Source organism: Microtus pennsylvanicus, chromosome 5 (assembly GCF_037038515.1).
Source record: "Microtus pennsylvanicus isolate mMicPen1 chromosome 5, mMicPen1.hap1, whole genome shotgun sequence".
NCBI classification, from domain to species: domain Eukaryota; kingdom Metazoa; phylum Chordata; class Mammalia; order Rodentia; family Cricetidae; genus Microtus; species Microtus pennsylvanicus.
Genome location: NC_134583.1, coordinates 110,389,831 through 110,405,841, shown reverse-complemented (window position 1 = coordinate 110,405,841; position 16,011 = coordinate 110,389,831).

Here is a 16,011-nt window from a genome sequence, read left to right as displayed (position 1 = left end):
GAAGTACACTTGAATATATTGGCACAGGAGACCACTTCCTAAATATAACCCCAGTAGCACAGACACTGAGAGAAATAATTAAAAAATAGGACCTCCTGAAACTGAAAGCTTCTCTAAAACAAAGGACATGGTCAACAAGACAAAACTGCAGCCTACAGAATGGGAAAAGATCTTCACTAACCCCACATGGGACAGAGAGTTGATCTCCAAAATATACAAAGAACTTGAGAAATTGGTCATCAAAAGAACAAATAATCCAATAAAAAATTGGAGTACAGACCTAAACAGAGAACTCTCAACAGAGGAATCTAAAATGGCTGAAAGACACTTAAGGAAATGCCCAACATCCTTAGCCATCAGAGAAATGCAAATCAAAACAACTCTGAGATTCCATCTTACACCTATAAGAATGGCTAAGATCAAAAACACTGATGACAACTTATGCTGGAGAGGTTGTGGGGTTGAGGGAAACACTCCTGGGAGTGCAAGGTAGTACAGCCCCTTTGGATGTCAGTGTGGCAGTTTCTCAGAAAATTAGGAAACAACCTTCCTCAAGACCCAGTAATACCACTTTTGGGTATATAGCCAAAGGATGTTCAATTGTGCCACAAGGACATGTGCTCAACTATGTTCATAGCAGCATTGTTTGCCATAGCCAGAATCTGGAAACGACCTAAATGCCCCTTGACTGAAGAATGGATAAGGAAAATATGGTACATTTACACAAGGGAGTACACAAGGGAGAAAAAAATAATGACATCTTGAAATTTACAGGCAAATGGATGGAGCTAGAAAACATCATATTGAGTGAGGTAATCCAGACCCAGAAAGACAATTATCATATGTACTCACTCATACATGGTTTTAAAACATAAAGCAAAGAAAACCAACATACAATTTACAATTCCAGAGACCCTAGACAACAATAAAGACACCAAGAGAGACATACATGGATCTAATCTACAGGGGAAGTAGAAAAGGACAAGATCTCGTAAGTAAATTGGGAGTATGGGGACTATGGGAGAGGGTTGAAGGAGAGCGGTGAGGAAGGGAGGAGAGCATAGGAAAATGTATAGCTCAATAAAATCAATAAAAATAAATAGATAGACAGATAGATAGATGAAAAAGAGACAGCTATAATTGCTTCTATTGTCTAAAAAAAATAAATTAACATGCTAACATTCTGGCAGACTTCCACAGTTTTCTCTCCCTTCTTCCCCTCCAGTCTCCATTCTGCTTCCCAGGTATATAACGTGTTCAATTTCAGCCTTGTGTTCCAATGTATAAGCTTCCAAAAATGAGGGACTGTGTCTCTCTTCCTCTGAGTCATAGAACTATACTCTTTGAATACATAGTGAGTTAATAAGTGGACCTCCAATATTAGCTATAAAAAATAAAGCATGTTTAACGAAAACTGGTATAGGTTATCATGAAGCAGTGACCCAAGCATCAACAGTGAGCCATGTGAGTATTCCCTGAAGAACTCTGGTGTCATTTGAAGCTTTCCTTCTCAAGTGTGTTGACTGATGAGTGGAAATAGTTTAATAATATTTGGGGAGATGAAATAAATTACATATTTTTGTGGAAATTATGTAAGTTCGGGAATGGAATGAAATACCCACACACAAAAATTTCCCTTCCATATATTTCAATAAAAAATGTTTCATGTAAACATGTTGCTTTATTTGCTTGTTTGTCTGTTTGTTTTAGTTTGGATGTTAGTTCCGTTTTGGTTTGGATTTTTGTTGATGTGTTTGGTTTTTGCCCATTATAAATTATTTCATAAAGGGTAAAATTCACATGTAAAAAGCTGTGAAGGGCTTGTTTCTGTTGTTCATCCTCTCACAAGGTTTTAAATTCTGTAATTTTACTTTCTATTTCTTTGATTAAACACCATGATCAAAAGCAACTTGGGAAAGAAAAGGTCTTTTGTTTTCAGAATATGCTTTCTAGTCCACCATTCAGAGAAGCAGGGCAGGGGCTAAAGACAGAAACTGGGAAAGCAGGAATTGAAGCAACCTCTGTGGAGCAACGTTGGTTATTTGCTTTCAGACCCAGAAGCGCAGGGGTGGCACTATCCACATCAATCATTAATAAGAAAATGCCCTACAAACTTGCCTACAGGCCAGCCTGATGGATGCATGTTTTCAATTAAAGTTCACAACTCACGGGATGACCCTGGCTTGTGTCGAAGTGACAAAAAAGCCATCCTGGACATAAAAGATGTATATGTCTTTTTCTTTGCTTCTCCTCTGAAAGGAAACCTAGTATTTGTTTTATACACAATGAAGAACAACCTTGCAGAGCTATTTGACTTGTATTCCTATTCAAATAGCCATTTATTTCATTGTAAACGTGCCCTAAGGACTCAAATCATCAGTCAGAAGATTTTCTTTTCATGTCTTCTTGGCTCTATAAGACACAAGTCATAATGACAAGACAAGTCACTTCATCTCAGTTCAAAAGATCTCTTCCTCAGCCATGCCTGCACCCATGCGGGGGCCTGGCATGCTTCACATACCTGCACCATGCGGGAGCCTCTAGCCTGCTCCTCATGCCTGCACCATGCGGGAGCCTGACATGTTTCACATTCTATCTACTAGACAGGACTCACCATCTGATAAGAGCTCTTACTCTCCCTCTTCAAAGGAAGGGAGATGTTTTGTGAAAAACTTTTACATCTGGTTTTATACTTACTGATGTTTATTATCCAAATACTGTAACTGATTTCCAAATGTTTATCTATCATCACACATAAAGACCAGCATGCAAAAAAAAGGTTATTTACAAATCATTTGGTTTTTATAAGCATACATAGTACAAGTCATTTATAAGGTAATATATTTATATAAAAAGAAAATAAATGTATAAATTAGATGATAATAGAAAGTTACCTCTAAAAAACTATTAGTATTTTTCTATTATTTATTTTTATTTTTTTCTATAGCTATTATTTAAATTAAACTTTTAACTTAAAAAGGTTAAAATAGCTTTTAAGAAGTAGGTTATATACATATTTCAGTTTTGAAATACTAAATAATATTGCACAATTTATTTTTACTTAGAAAATTCTGCTTAATTTTTTAATATATGTCAACAATAACAATAATAATAAGGGATAAAAATGTTGAATTTTGCATCTAACAAGCCACAGTTTGAAAACCTACTAGTGTTATCATGATAGAGTTGCCAGATAGAATAAAAGACACCAAATTAAATTTGAGCTTCTGATTCCAGTAGATAGTATAAAATATTTGGAATATACTTATTAAAACTTCTTGCAAATCTGAAATTAAAATTCAACTGAAAACCCTACATATTTATTTGAAAGAATTGGTTCCCTTGATAATTGACTAGGTTGATCCTCTGGGAACTCCAATTGTATGCCTGACTGTGAGGGCTTTGTCTACACTCTTGACTGCTCTGAGAACTACAGGAAGACTCAAGAAATTCCATGGATAAGGATGCCTTCACTTCCATCGTACATTGCCGTATATCTAATCCATAAAATCCTTAGAATCTTACTTATATAGACTTCCAGATCAAAACTTCAACATACTTTTGCAAAACACACTACTTTTCATTTGTCAAGTTTGTGTGTAGCAGGCATTCAACTTTTCTAACACTAGGTAGCTTGCAAAAGTGAGGTCTATAGCAAAGATTATTAAAATCTGCCTTCCACAAATCCTGAAGAGCATCCTGTAAGAAAAAATGCATCTCTTCTCCATTCTCACACTCCTGACCATCTCCAGATATCAAAGATGGAAGAGTATAAAATTTTCCAGAAATATGAATGTTTTGGGCTCATATTTGATAAAAGCCTGGAGACTTGTAAAATGGTGAGCCTGGTTGTTTTTAACACAATATGTGTTCTGATTAATTCACAATAAAAACTATTCAGCAATGTCAAAGCAAACACTACGCTTCCATCAATTTAGCTCTTCCATAACCAGCCAGACACCAGCTTTACTGGAACCAGTGACAGTCTTATGACCAATCACTAAGATATTGCATTAAATGTTAGAAAAGTTTCCATTCCCTCCAACCCAGAAACATTGTCACTGTTTTGAAGAAGGACGATAAAAAATAAATCCCACACTAGCTCAGAATTGAGTATAATAAAAGGTTATTTATTTAGTGGTAGACTCACAGATCACAATCCTCTGTTGGAACGGGGAACAGTAACCATATCCTGCAGCCAGAAAAGAGGCCGGATGTGCGCTTTACATCGGCATATATAGTATAAGAGGTCACACCCAAGTGAACAGGTAACTTAAAGGCTACAGAGGTAGGAATTCCTATAGCACCTCCCCTTCTTGTTTAAATAAGAAAGTTCTAAACCTAATACAAAGATTTTAGATCGCCTGAGAGCCTGGAAGTGGGGTGGAGCACGTGACTCTCGGAGGTGGCAAGTGGCTCTCCCATGCTGGACTGGGCAGGGCAACCAGACAATGCCATATTTTCCCTAGCAATGCTGCAGCTTAAGCTTTTAAGAAGCGTTTAGCATTTTAAGAAGTGCTTCTGGACAGTAAAGAACTACAGATACACAACAGGGCAGATTCAGACATAAAAGACCTCTAAATGGGTCACAGTGTTGGATAAATGTACATAGGCTTAGGAGAGAGAAAAAAAGAGTATAGAGAGTTATAAAAGAAAGTAAATGGTTTATAAAAATTAGAACAAAGTCTTTAAAGAGACTGAATACAGAGTCATAGATTAAAAGAAGTAAAGAAAAACAAGCCATGTAAAAATATAAAATTCACAGAGAGTCTGGATTATGTATATTATTGTGGCTTCTCTGAATTTTTAACTGTAAAAGAGCTAAGTACAGAGAGACATTTCATTATGTGGGCTGCTAAGCTAAACTTACATATATACTTTAAAGGTATCTTGACTTCAGAATTTGAAGTTGCTTTGGAAAACAGGTTTTTCTTTGTTTCCACAGAGGATGAGAAACTATGAAATCATTCCAGACTAATGTGATGAACCAAGACCCCCTGAAAGGTCACCTTGAACACCCCTCACAAAATTACTTTACCCAATAAACAGCAGGAAGCAGTTTGGAGAAGAACTATGCCCATATTCCCAAGTATTGTTTATAAATGTTTACATTTAAAGGGGAATATGCAATAGAGATTTGCATTGGTATGGATCTTGGTTTATTGATACAAATTTAAAGTCAATTTTGTTATATGTATATTTCTGCTCTTGATTAAAGTATTGTGATTGTGCAGCTCATTTAAAAATGTAATGTATAATTAAGAACTATAGGTAAATAGTCATCTATAATAGTCAAGCTTGTAGTCATATTAGTTAGATTTTCTGGATGTACAGATATATTTCAGATGGATAGGGATTCTTCAACTCTTTCAAAGACTACAGAATACAACATTTAAAGTGTTTTAAGAATTTAGGACTTTACATGACAGTGAGACACATTTGATCCTGGCAAAACCAATCTACTTCAAGAGGAAGATGGGCATCGAAGTGGCTCTACATGGAATTGGTTAGCCATTTGGGCGAGAAACTGCTCTTGCTTGGACTGCTTGATAAACTGAACATGCAGGACCCACAGAGAAATGACTGCTGAACTTGCCTAAAGGTGAGATGGTCCTTCGGTGTTCCTGCTTCACGAAAGAGTCTGCTAAACATTCTATAGGACACAGAAGAAAATGACTGAGAAACTGCCAATATAGGCGGAACTGTCTTTGAAATTTCCTGCTTCATGGAAAAGTCTGCTGGATACTGTGGGTCAATAGGCTGAAGATGGATGCCCTAATGGTACAGAAGAACTTTGGGTGACTGTCCAGGCAGTGAGATATCTCTGTAAATTCTATAGTTTTGGAAGTTGCTTACAGTGAACTTCCTGTTTCCTTAGGTAATATAATGTCCTTCTGGAGTCTTTGATGGAGTTGAAGAATAGATACAGTTTTTCTTAGTTATAATAAAAGATAAATTAGATATAAATATTGTAACTGTAATTCTAACTTGATACCTGTTTTGCTATATGCAAATTTACCATGTCAAAGTTAAAACCTTTTTTATTTAAACAGAAAAGGTGGGGGATGATGTGAGATTTCCCTCTGTATGCTGAGCTATAGGGGAACAGAGCTAGGCAAAGAAAACTAAGATGAATGCTGGGAAAGAGAAGCTGGAGACAGATGTGCTGAAACTTCACTGTAGGCCATGACTTCATGGTGATGCACAGATTAATGGAGATGGGTTAAATTAAGATGTAAGAGTTAGCCAGTAAGAAGCTAGAGTTAATGGGCCAAGCAGTGATTTAATTAATACAGTTTCGGTGTGGTTATTTTCAAGCTAAGCATCTGGGAACCAACAAGTGGCTCTTTCCTATACTGTTTGTCTCCCATTTTCCTTCAAATGCTTGATTCTTTTTTTTTTTTTTTTGAGACAGGGTTTCTCTGTGGTTTTGGAGCCTGTCCTGGAACTAGCTCTTGTAGACCAGGCTGGTCTCGAACTCACAAAGATCCGCCTGCCTCTGCCTCCCAAGTGCTGGGATTAAAAGCGTGCGCCACCACTGCCCGGCTATTTGCCACTCATATCTACTTTGTGAGAAATCTTTAGGAAAATCACTCCTGTGTTGTAAGAACAGAAAAAAAGCATATTTTCTCTCAATGTCATTTAGGACTAGCAAGATGACTGTTCTGCATGCAATTATGTATTTAAACTGCATTTGTCTCAAGTATTAAGGTAATTGCTTTGAAAATTGCCTCTTGTATGTTGGAACCTGACAGGACCCTAGGATCAACACTGTAAGCATCAACTTAGGCCTGATTAAGCATATTTTTTTTATAACTTACCTTTCTTATTGCCTTTATTTCTACAAATTGCTCCATAGGTCTTCCATTGGTTTTTTTTTTCTTTTTCTGGTAACCATTTCTATTTCTATTTTCAAAAGAGGGTTATGAATAAATAGACAAATAAATATTTACAAGACATCAGCGTATTGATGCTTTGAGTTTCTTGGTTTGTTTTAAATCTCTAGCTTTTATATAGATGTACAGCATAAATATAAAGAATTGTGTGATTTCTAAAACTATTATGTGGAAAAATTACTTAGAATTATTCAGAAAGTAAGCCATTTGGTAAAATAGAGTGCATTCAGTGTGCACTTCAGCACATGGTGGGGTATGAGGGTTATTTGAAGGAATAAAGTATGATTTATGAAGTAGTGCGGTAGGACAAAACATGATCTCTTTTCAGTTTTTCACCCTCTGGACAAAGGCCAGGACAGAGCTCATAGGTCCTTAGAAGTGCCCACAGGAACTTAATTGTGTGGACTTCAAGGAACTAGATTGCCCTTCTCTGTGGGCAGCTAAGTAAATCAGCAGGCTGTAGGTGGAGTCCATTCTTGGTTGGGGAACAAAATAGAGCAGAAATAAATCAACACATAGGAGATTGGATGAAGGGTTGTTTACCTGGCCCACATTAAGAGGGATGACTTTTTATTGTCCAACTGGAAAGAGCCAGTATCTTTCATACTCATTCCTTGCTCCTGTCAACAAAGGTAGGCATCTCTCCAGAAGGGTACTCACAGAGCATCTTTCTTGTTAATTTTGTGAGCAGACCCCCCCAGTATGTACAAGAAATAAATTTCCTATTTTGTTCTAAAATTTATTTTAATTTTCATACTTTAAACTTCAGAAATGATCTTTTAAAATTTTAAAATACATTTTAAAATTACCTTTTTCCAAAGTGAATAAAAAATAACAAATCTGAATTTTGAACACTGTTTCTGAGTCTTTTCCTAATGCCAAAATCTGTGATGGTAAAGATAAGACATCTTTATTACCCACAGAACAATTGACTAGATATAAAACTTGTACAAAAGGAAAAATAATGACATCATAGAGCCTGCGAGGTAGCAACTGTAGACACTGGTTTCCTTTATTTTGGGAAACTGATCTCTTGAGGGGGGGGCACAGGCTTTATTGTGTATATGGTGGCGGGAGAAAAATTCAAATAACAGCATTTTTATAAATAATCTGTAGGACCATGAATCTGCAAGGTTTATTTGCTCAAAACAGTGGCAAAGGAATCAAGTTTTGACTGCCCACACCTTTGTTCAGTCTTTCACTACAGGTCCTTTGTGGGTTTCCCTAAAGACCAAGCATTCCCACCCTACTACCATCCCTCTGGTGTACTCTCCCACCCCACCCCATCCCTCTGGCGTACTCTCCCACCCCACCCCATCCCTCTGGTGTACTCTCCCACCCCACCCCATCCCTCTGGTGTTGCTACTCTGGAGCTTCATGAGCAGTATAGCTATACTAGTGAGTTCAATTTGCTCACTTAGGGAACTACATTCAAAATTTCACCTGTATCTTCTTCGACAGTCTCCCAGAAAAGAAACACACACCAGAGTTGGCATATTCCCTGTACTTTTTTTCTTTCAAAGACCAAAATTGAAATGTAACAAGAAAGCACAAGAACTTACTTTATTTTTTTTTTAGTAGTCTTCAAAAAAGGAAGGAGAAAATATCCACTTTGTGGCTTATTAGCCTCAAAAACATTATTACTAGGTTGAGGCAAAAGATTAAGGGTCTGGGTTTGTGGTATTTGACATCCAACTGCCTGAAACCTGACTCAAAAGGAAAATACCCTGGAGCCTTCAATACGTGTGCTTTTGAATCCATTCCCTCCAATGTGTGCACCTTGGAATCCTCTCCCTTCAATATGTGTGCCTTTGAATTTATTCCCTCCAAATGTGTGTGCCCTTTAAATCCATTCCCTCCAATATGTTTGTGCCTCTGAATCCACTCCCTCCAATATGTGTGCCTTTGAATCCATTCCCTCCAATGAATCCAGAGCCCAGGCTTGAAAATCGCTTGAGCACTATAACCTCTGTTTCAGTAAAATAAGAATGAAAGGAGACCGGCCTTTCCATGCTCAATAACCTTTGTGTTTATACAGTCCAGAAATGTAGGTGCTGTTTTGGTTATTCAGACTCATTAGCATAATTTAGTTGCTAGCAGATCTTTTTTTAATACAATAATTTATTAATTTTTGAGACTGTCATATATGAATACAATGTATTTTTAAATATTTATTTTATTTTATGTGTGTGGATGTTCTGCCTGCATGCATGCCTCAGGGACAACGAATGTTTTCCTGGTGTCCATGGAGGCTTGAAGAGGGTGTGGAATCCCCTGGAACTGGGGTTACAGACAGTCGTGAATTACCATGTGGATACTAGGAATTGAACCCAAGTCCTCTGGAGGAGCAGCCAGTTATCTTAGCTGCTGAGCCAATTGTCTAGCCCCAACAATTTATTTTAGCTATACTCACTGCCCTCCCCCCAAATCCTTCCCCTAACTCCTCTTGGGTCCATCTCCACTCTCTATCTCTGTCCAGCTTCATGTACCCTCCTTGTTTTTTAAGTCAACTGAGTTCAGTTTGTGCCACCCATCCATACACCCATGGGTGTAGGAGCATCCACAGAGCATGTCAGCCTACCAACGACTCTGCCTCTAAAAGTGTCTGACTCTCCCTCCCTTAGCATTCATCAACTGCCAACAAGCTGACAATGGAGGCTCATGCACCCCTTCCCTCCCCATGCTGGGTTGTCAACTGCCTTGGCCTTGTAGAGGTCTTCACAGGCAACCACAGATGCCGTGAGTTTGAATGCACTAGCCCAGTGGTGTCAGAAGACTCGGTTTCACCCCCATTTTTCCTGACCTCAGGCTCTTACGCTCTTTTTACCTTATCTTCAGTAATGTTGCTTGAACCTTAGGGAGCAAGTGTGATATAGATGTCCCATTTATGGCTGAGCACTCTGCAGAAACTTGGAGATAATAGGGTCCCAGGAGATGGTCTTTCTCTAGTCTTGGTTTCAAAGGTATTAGGAATTTTTTGTCTAGAAATGTATTAAGAAAAATAACCAAATTATATTAAAACCTGCTTCTCAGGTTCAATTCATTTTTACAAACTTTGATATAAAAAGTATATGTTGTGAGGCTGGAGAAACAGTCCAGTGACTAAAGGTATTTGCCTCCAAGCCTGAATGAAGACCAAAACCCATAGGATGGGAGAAGAGAATCAACTACAAAAAATTGTCCTCCAGCATTCACACACTCACACACACTCATATACAATGAATGAATGAATGAATGAACAAAAAATAAAATAAGCAAATTAAAATTTTATTAAAAATAAAAACAATAGCACCAATAAGTGTAGTTTGTACATGCATGTCAGGGCAAGATGTCCAGCTTTGTTCTTCTAGTTGGCTATTTTTTGTATTGATATGTATATCTTTAAACTATTCACTGATAGAAATCAAAGCTTCGATGAAGACAATATCAACCATTATACTATTAGCATTTTAAAGATTTTCTTCATTTACCTAAAAGGTAAAACCTGATACCAAAAAAAGAGTTTTTTCCTACTTATAAATAAGTTGATGCTGAAGGAAGCCAGATCAAGACTTGAACACTTGATTTCTTAATTCAAAATTGTGGGATTAATATGAAATATGGGATGGTGAATAGCAAGAAGTAGCTTACATCAAATAACTTCTCTCTGCTGTTACTGTCTTTAAAGGAGTCAATGAATGATTTCTATAGCCTAAGGGAGCTGGAATGTGCTTGAGTACAAGCCCCTCTTCTCGGGGAACAAGGAGATTCTAAGAGTGATGCCAGCAACATATGAAATATGTGGATATTAGCATGACTAGTGATGGTTTTCTTTTTATGCCACCAAGGCTGATTTTTCAATTAAACCATAATTTTTAATTCCTTCAAAAACTTACCTTTTTCATGTTTTCTGCTTAAGCTTGTGGTTCCAATGGTACTTCAATTGATTCAAAATTCACTTTATCGCGGTTTAATTTGATCTCAGAAGACTGACTGCTAAAAGTGAACATGGCTCTACTATCGATCTTTCGATAGAGGAATTGCAATGAGGATGAAATGGTAAAAGACCGGAGCAGCTAGCGTGAGGGTTCTCTTGCTATCCAGCAAAATAAAGTAGAACATTTTTCTCTTCACAGCGTTTCTCTGTGCGGCAGTGCAAAGCCCCATTTGGTCTACCTCCAAAGAAAGATTTGTGCTGGAGAGAGGCAGCTTAACTTACTTCATTTGCTAGCTTGGCCCTCCAAGTGCAGAAAGAAGAGACGAATCTTTGATCTCAGTGAGGTGCTAATTTGTAAGATTTTTGAGCTGCTTGGGCCTTAGGGAACAGGGATGAGTACATAAACAATGGCATTTATCTGGCAGCCTATTACCAACACATTACTATCTCAGTACTTATTCATTTACACTGCTGTTTGAAGACAGGACTGTGTGTCAATAAAGGAATTAGACCAGACACCTCGCTCCATCAGGTTTATCTCACTTTGCTGACAGGAACAGTAGGTGACATTAAGCAACAGAAAACACTTCAAAGTTCCCTAGCCGTGGTTTTGCAGCGAAGACAAACAGCGTTTACTGCTTTACCACACCAAACAATGAGCGTGAGTCTGCTGGGGGAAGATGAAAGGCCACACCAAATTACCAAGGCAAAGACGGCCCAGACCCCGCGTCTAGTGATTCCGTGGATTTCACCAGAGAGATTTAAGGGAAAAAAAGAGATTGCAATGATAAGTAAAGCTAAGTCGACCTCTTTAAAGGAAACATTGAGAAACGAGGAGGAAAAAAGTGACCACTCAGCAGCCACTGTTTTATTGTTGTTGTTATTATTATATTGTTTGTTTATTTTGACAGGATCTCACTGTGGAGCCCTTCCTGGTCTGGAACTCACTATGTAGTCCAAAATGGCTTGTAGTGATTCTCCTGCCTCTGCCACTCAATGGCCAAGGGTTGGGATTATAGTCCTACGTGACCATACCCATGTTTACTAGCCGTTCTTACATGGTGATTTCCAGCAATCTATTTTAGCATCATTTCAGTGAACAGTCAAGATGTGTTTACCATCTATAGAACTATTACTTTTACAGATGCCAGTGACTCTGAAAGACGACAAGGCAAGCACAGCAAAACTTTCAGGTGAACATCGCATAAGACCCGAGGGCACAGGGAGAAACTGTTGATGAGCTGTAGTCTTGCGTGGACCATTAATGCGGTCTATATTTTTAGTAGCAGGCAAATAGGAAATCACTTACAAAAGACGCTTTCTAACATCATCAAATGAAATGGCTCAGAATTCTGTCCTTCTATACAACAATACAGAGTTATTTGCCTGCATTTGTATGTTTTATGATGGTTTTGAGTTTTTTTTAACAGCCTCATGAGTAAATTATCTCACTCGGTGAATATTTATTGATTGCGTACTGCATTATTCCTTTGACTAGCCTGTTCTCCAGGTGAACGAAACGACGCATACAGGAAGGTCAATAGTAAACTAGTCATCTGAGTATCAAAAAGCATGCAAAGTGAGTGGGACAGAATCATTTTTAGGTAGTGGGTGGAAGGAGATGAAATGGAGCGGTACTGACAGCAAGCAATCATGAGGTGAAAAGAACAGAGGCAGTAGAACAACTGATGGAGAAAAAAACACCACCGGAAATAAAGAAACAGAGCTGAGTCAACCCAGGCATGGAGACTTAGAGAGGAAAACACGACCTAGGCCACACTGGGGGCTCAAGGAGCTCTCATGACCTCCAGGAACACACACGTCTGAGGAAGCCCTAGAATCGCATCTGTAGCTGCTACCTTTGATCTGAACTCTATACGTAAAACCTGACCACCTGCATGATTGTTGTTGCTTGGGTATCTAACTTGATTCCCTAAGGAAAGCCACTCAGACCCAGGTTTCTGGTGTGTTCTCCAAGTCCTTTCCTTCCCTCACGTTTCCTCATATTAGAGCGGTAACCCTAGGCTGCTACTTGAACAGCCTGAAACCTTGGAAATAACCTTGTTTCACCCTGTCCCACCAAACAGCAGCACACCATGTCACCATGGTTTTGGCTTACCTCGTTCTACCATCTCACTCAAAGGGTCACAGAGGAGTTGTGTTCTCTCTCTCTCTCTCTCTCTCTCTCTCTCTCTCTCTCGTTTGTTTTTTGTTTGCTTGTTTATTTGTTTTATGAGACGGGGTATCACTATTTGTAGCCCTGACTGTCCTGGAACTCACTCTGTAGACCAGGCTGGCCTTGAACTCACAGAGCTCCACCTGTCTCTGCCTCCCTGAGTGCTGGGATTAAAGGCGTGCGCCACCACAGCCCAGTAATGCCATCCTCCTCTTGTCCTTCCTCTGCACCTGCTCTTTCTGTGTCCTGGGATACCGTCACCCTCCAACTTCTGCTTGCTTCCAAGCCTCCTTCAGGCATCTACTCAAAAGCCACCTCCTCAGAGCGGCCTTTCTACACCAGCCTTACTTCAAGTCACGATTCCAATTCTTCCCATTCTCCCTGGCTAGCTCTTTTTACATCTCACCATTGCATTTGTCACTGCCCGACAAGCTACATCATTGCCCTTCTTCATTTCTTCTCTATTGCTCTTCTTTTTCCCCTTATTAAAACATAAGTTACATCTGACAGGAATCTCTGCCTGTTGTGTTTGTTGCTGTCTCTCTGATAATGAGGACAGTGTAGGGAATGCAATAAGTAAATGATAAATGTGTGTCAAATTAAATATAAAATAAGTAAAGGACACCTAAAAGCATGAAATGCCAAAGTCTGACTTGCTTTGAGATGATCGTTCTGCCCTATAGAAATTAACACATTTAATAAGGACTGTTGATATTCTGGTAATAATGTTCCTATCATAAAGCATGAGTAAGATCAATTAAAGTCCATATAGATTCTTGTAAAACTATGGTTAAATAATTTATATGTAATGACTTATGATTTGCTTACTTTGTATTAAATCAAAGATGTCAACTGGCAACAAAAAGAAAAAGAAATACGCCTTACAGAAATACAGCTGAGGGCTGATGAAATATAAGATAACATAAAGTTAGGAAGGGCGAGTAGTCCAGGTGAATGCAGGTGGGCTGGGCTGAGCATGTTAGCAGAGGGGGATAGAGAAGGTGAGGCCAAGCTTTATCTGGCAGCTGACATTATAATTAAGGTCCCCCTATAGCTGGACTGTTCGGCGTGCATCTTTTCAACTCACAGTGCTTTTCTCTGTGTACAAAGGCCTTGTAAGAATATACTGATGGATTGGGTGGTCTGGGAGAACATTTAGAGAATGATCTGGGAGAGATGCTAGATTTTTTACTTAAATAGGTGTGTGAAAGGCATTTACTAAAAAGAGGATGATCAGCGAGAGAGATAGACAATCTTAGGAATGTTTCATCTTGTTGCATCGCAGACTTCTGGCTCCTACAATCTTTCTGACAAGATGTTCTCTGAACCGTAGATACAGGATCCGTGATATGGATGTATCCATGGGGTTGGGCTCCCCACAATCTGTTCTCCTCTCTATTGTATCTAGTTGTGGTTTTCTTTGATGGTCTCCACTTGCTAGAGGCTTCTTTGATGGGGAGTGGTAATTACACTTACGACTGTGGGCATAAGGATAAGACTTGGAATGCAGTAAGGATGGAGAAATCAGCTAACTGAGAAGCAGTGGTAGTAGACTCTTTTCTAAGATCCATGACCTACCAGCCCCAGGAAGCTGGGTAGGTTGCCAGTACTGGGCATGGCTTTCCTCCTGTGGCGAGGGCCTTAAGCCCAGCTAGACAGCTGTTGGTTGCCACCAGCATGCGAGTGAGTGCCACTTGTTGCACCTTTATATAAAACTTGCTATGCTGACAATTATCCTGGAGCATAGGTGTTGCAGCTGTGCAGGGCTGTTTAATTGCTTCCTTCCCTTGGCAGCTGGCATGGTAAGGTGATGGATCACTTAGGGTTGGGAATCAGTATACTCTTCAAATGGTCTTATCTCTTATACATTGAAACATTGATAATTGACCATAATCATGTTTCCCACTATATGTGTGTTAGCGTGTGAGTGTATGTGGTAAACTATACATAACGTTTTTACTGTTTTTACAATTTTTAAAATTATATCTCAATAGTATTTAATACGTTTGCACTATTTTACAACAAATCATTGTTATTTGGGGACATTAAATCCATTAATGAAAATGACACTCCATCCCCCCAGTCCACTTTTGGCAACCTCCACTTTGCTTTCTGTCCCTAAGCATTTAATTCCTGCGGGTACTTGCTGTAAATAGTATCAGACAGTGTTTATCTTTCTTATGCCAGGTTTATTTCATAAGCCGTCTTCCAGGCTGGTTTATCCATGTTGTAACATTGGTTCATCCTTTTGTTAGAATGAACAGGTTTCCATTACATTTATGCATTTAATTATGCATTAAGCCATCCTTCCATTGGTAGATACAAATTATCTCACCTCCTGGCTCCTGAGAATGTTTTCAAGACATCTGTGATTTGTTAGTGGATGAAGTCACCTCTCTGTAAGGAGCATTGAGCCAGTCTAGGAAGCCTGTGCAGAAGGTGCATATTTCTTGCCTCTTTGACTTAAGGTCAGGAGGTCCTTGGCTAGACTAACCATTCTGAGACTTTGTGTTGAATCAAGAGAAAAGGGTCAATCATTAAGAAATATCTGCTTAGGCTGAGTGAAGGAGCTATCTTCAGGATAAGTTCCCCAAAGTCTGTTCTAATAAATATGTCCTGATCACATGACAGGAGACCATAAAGGTGGACTAAAGTACTCAGAGAAGAACAGATTTTAAACTTTTGCAGCTATAATACACTTCATAGGCAAAACTTTACACACCAAGTTTATGAACCAATTCCAGATGAAGCATGCTTGAGATGAAAATGGGGGGGGGGGGAGTCTTGCCTCCTCTGCTTATGAAAAACATGACTTGTGATTCAAACGAGTAAACTACCATGAGCTTCTATGTCATTCCTCCATGGCATGAATAATAATGGTACCTACCCTGAAGCCTATTTTAAACTAGAATAGTGACTGTATTGTTACCTACATAGCAAATGGTGGTTGTTTTCCTACCATGGTGTCTGTGGGTGTTAATAATAGAGGCTGAAGGGCAAGCAAAGGAAATTTTTCCTTTTCA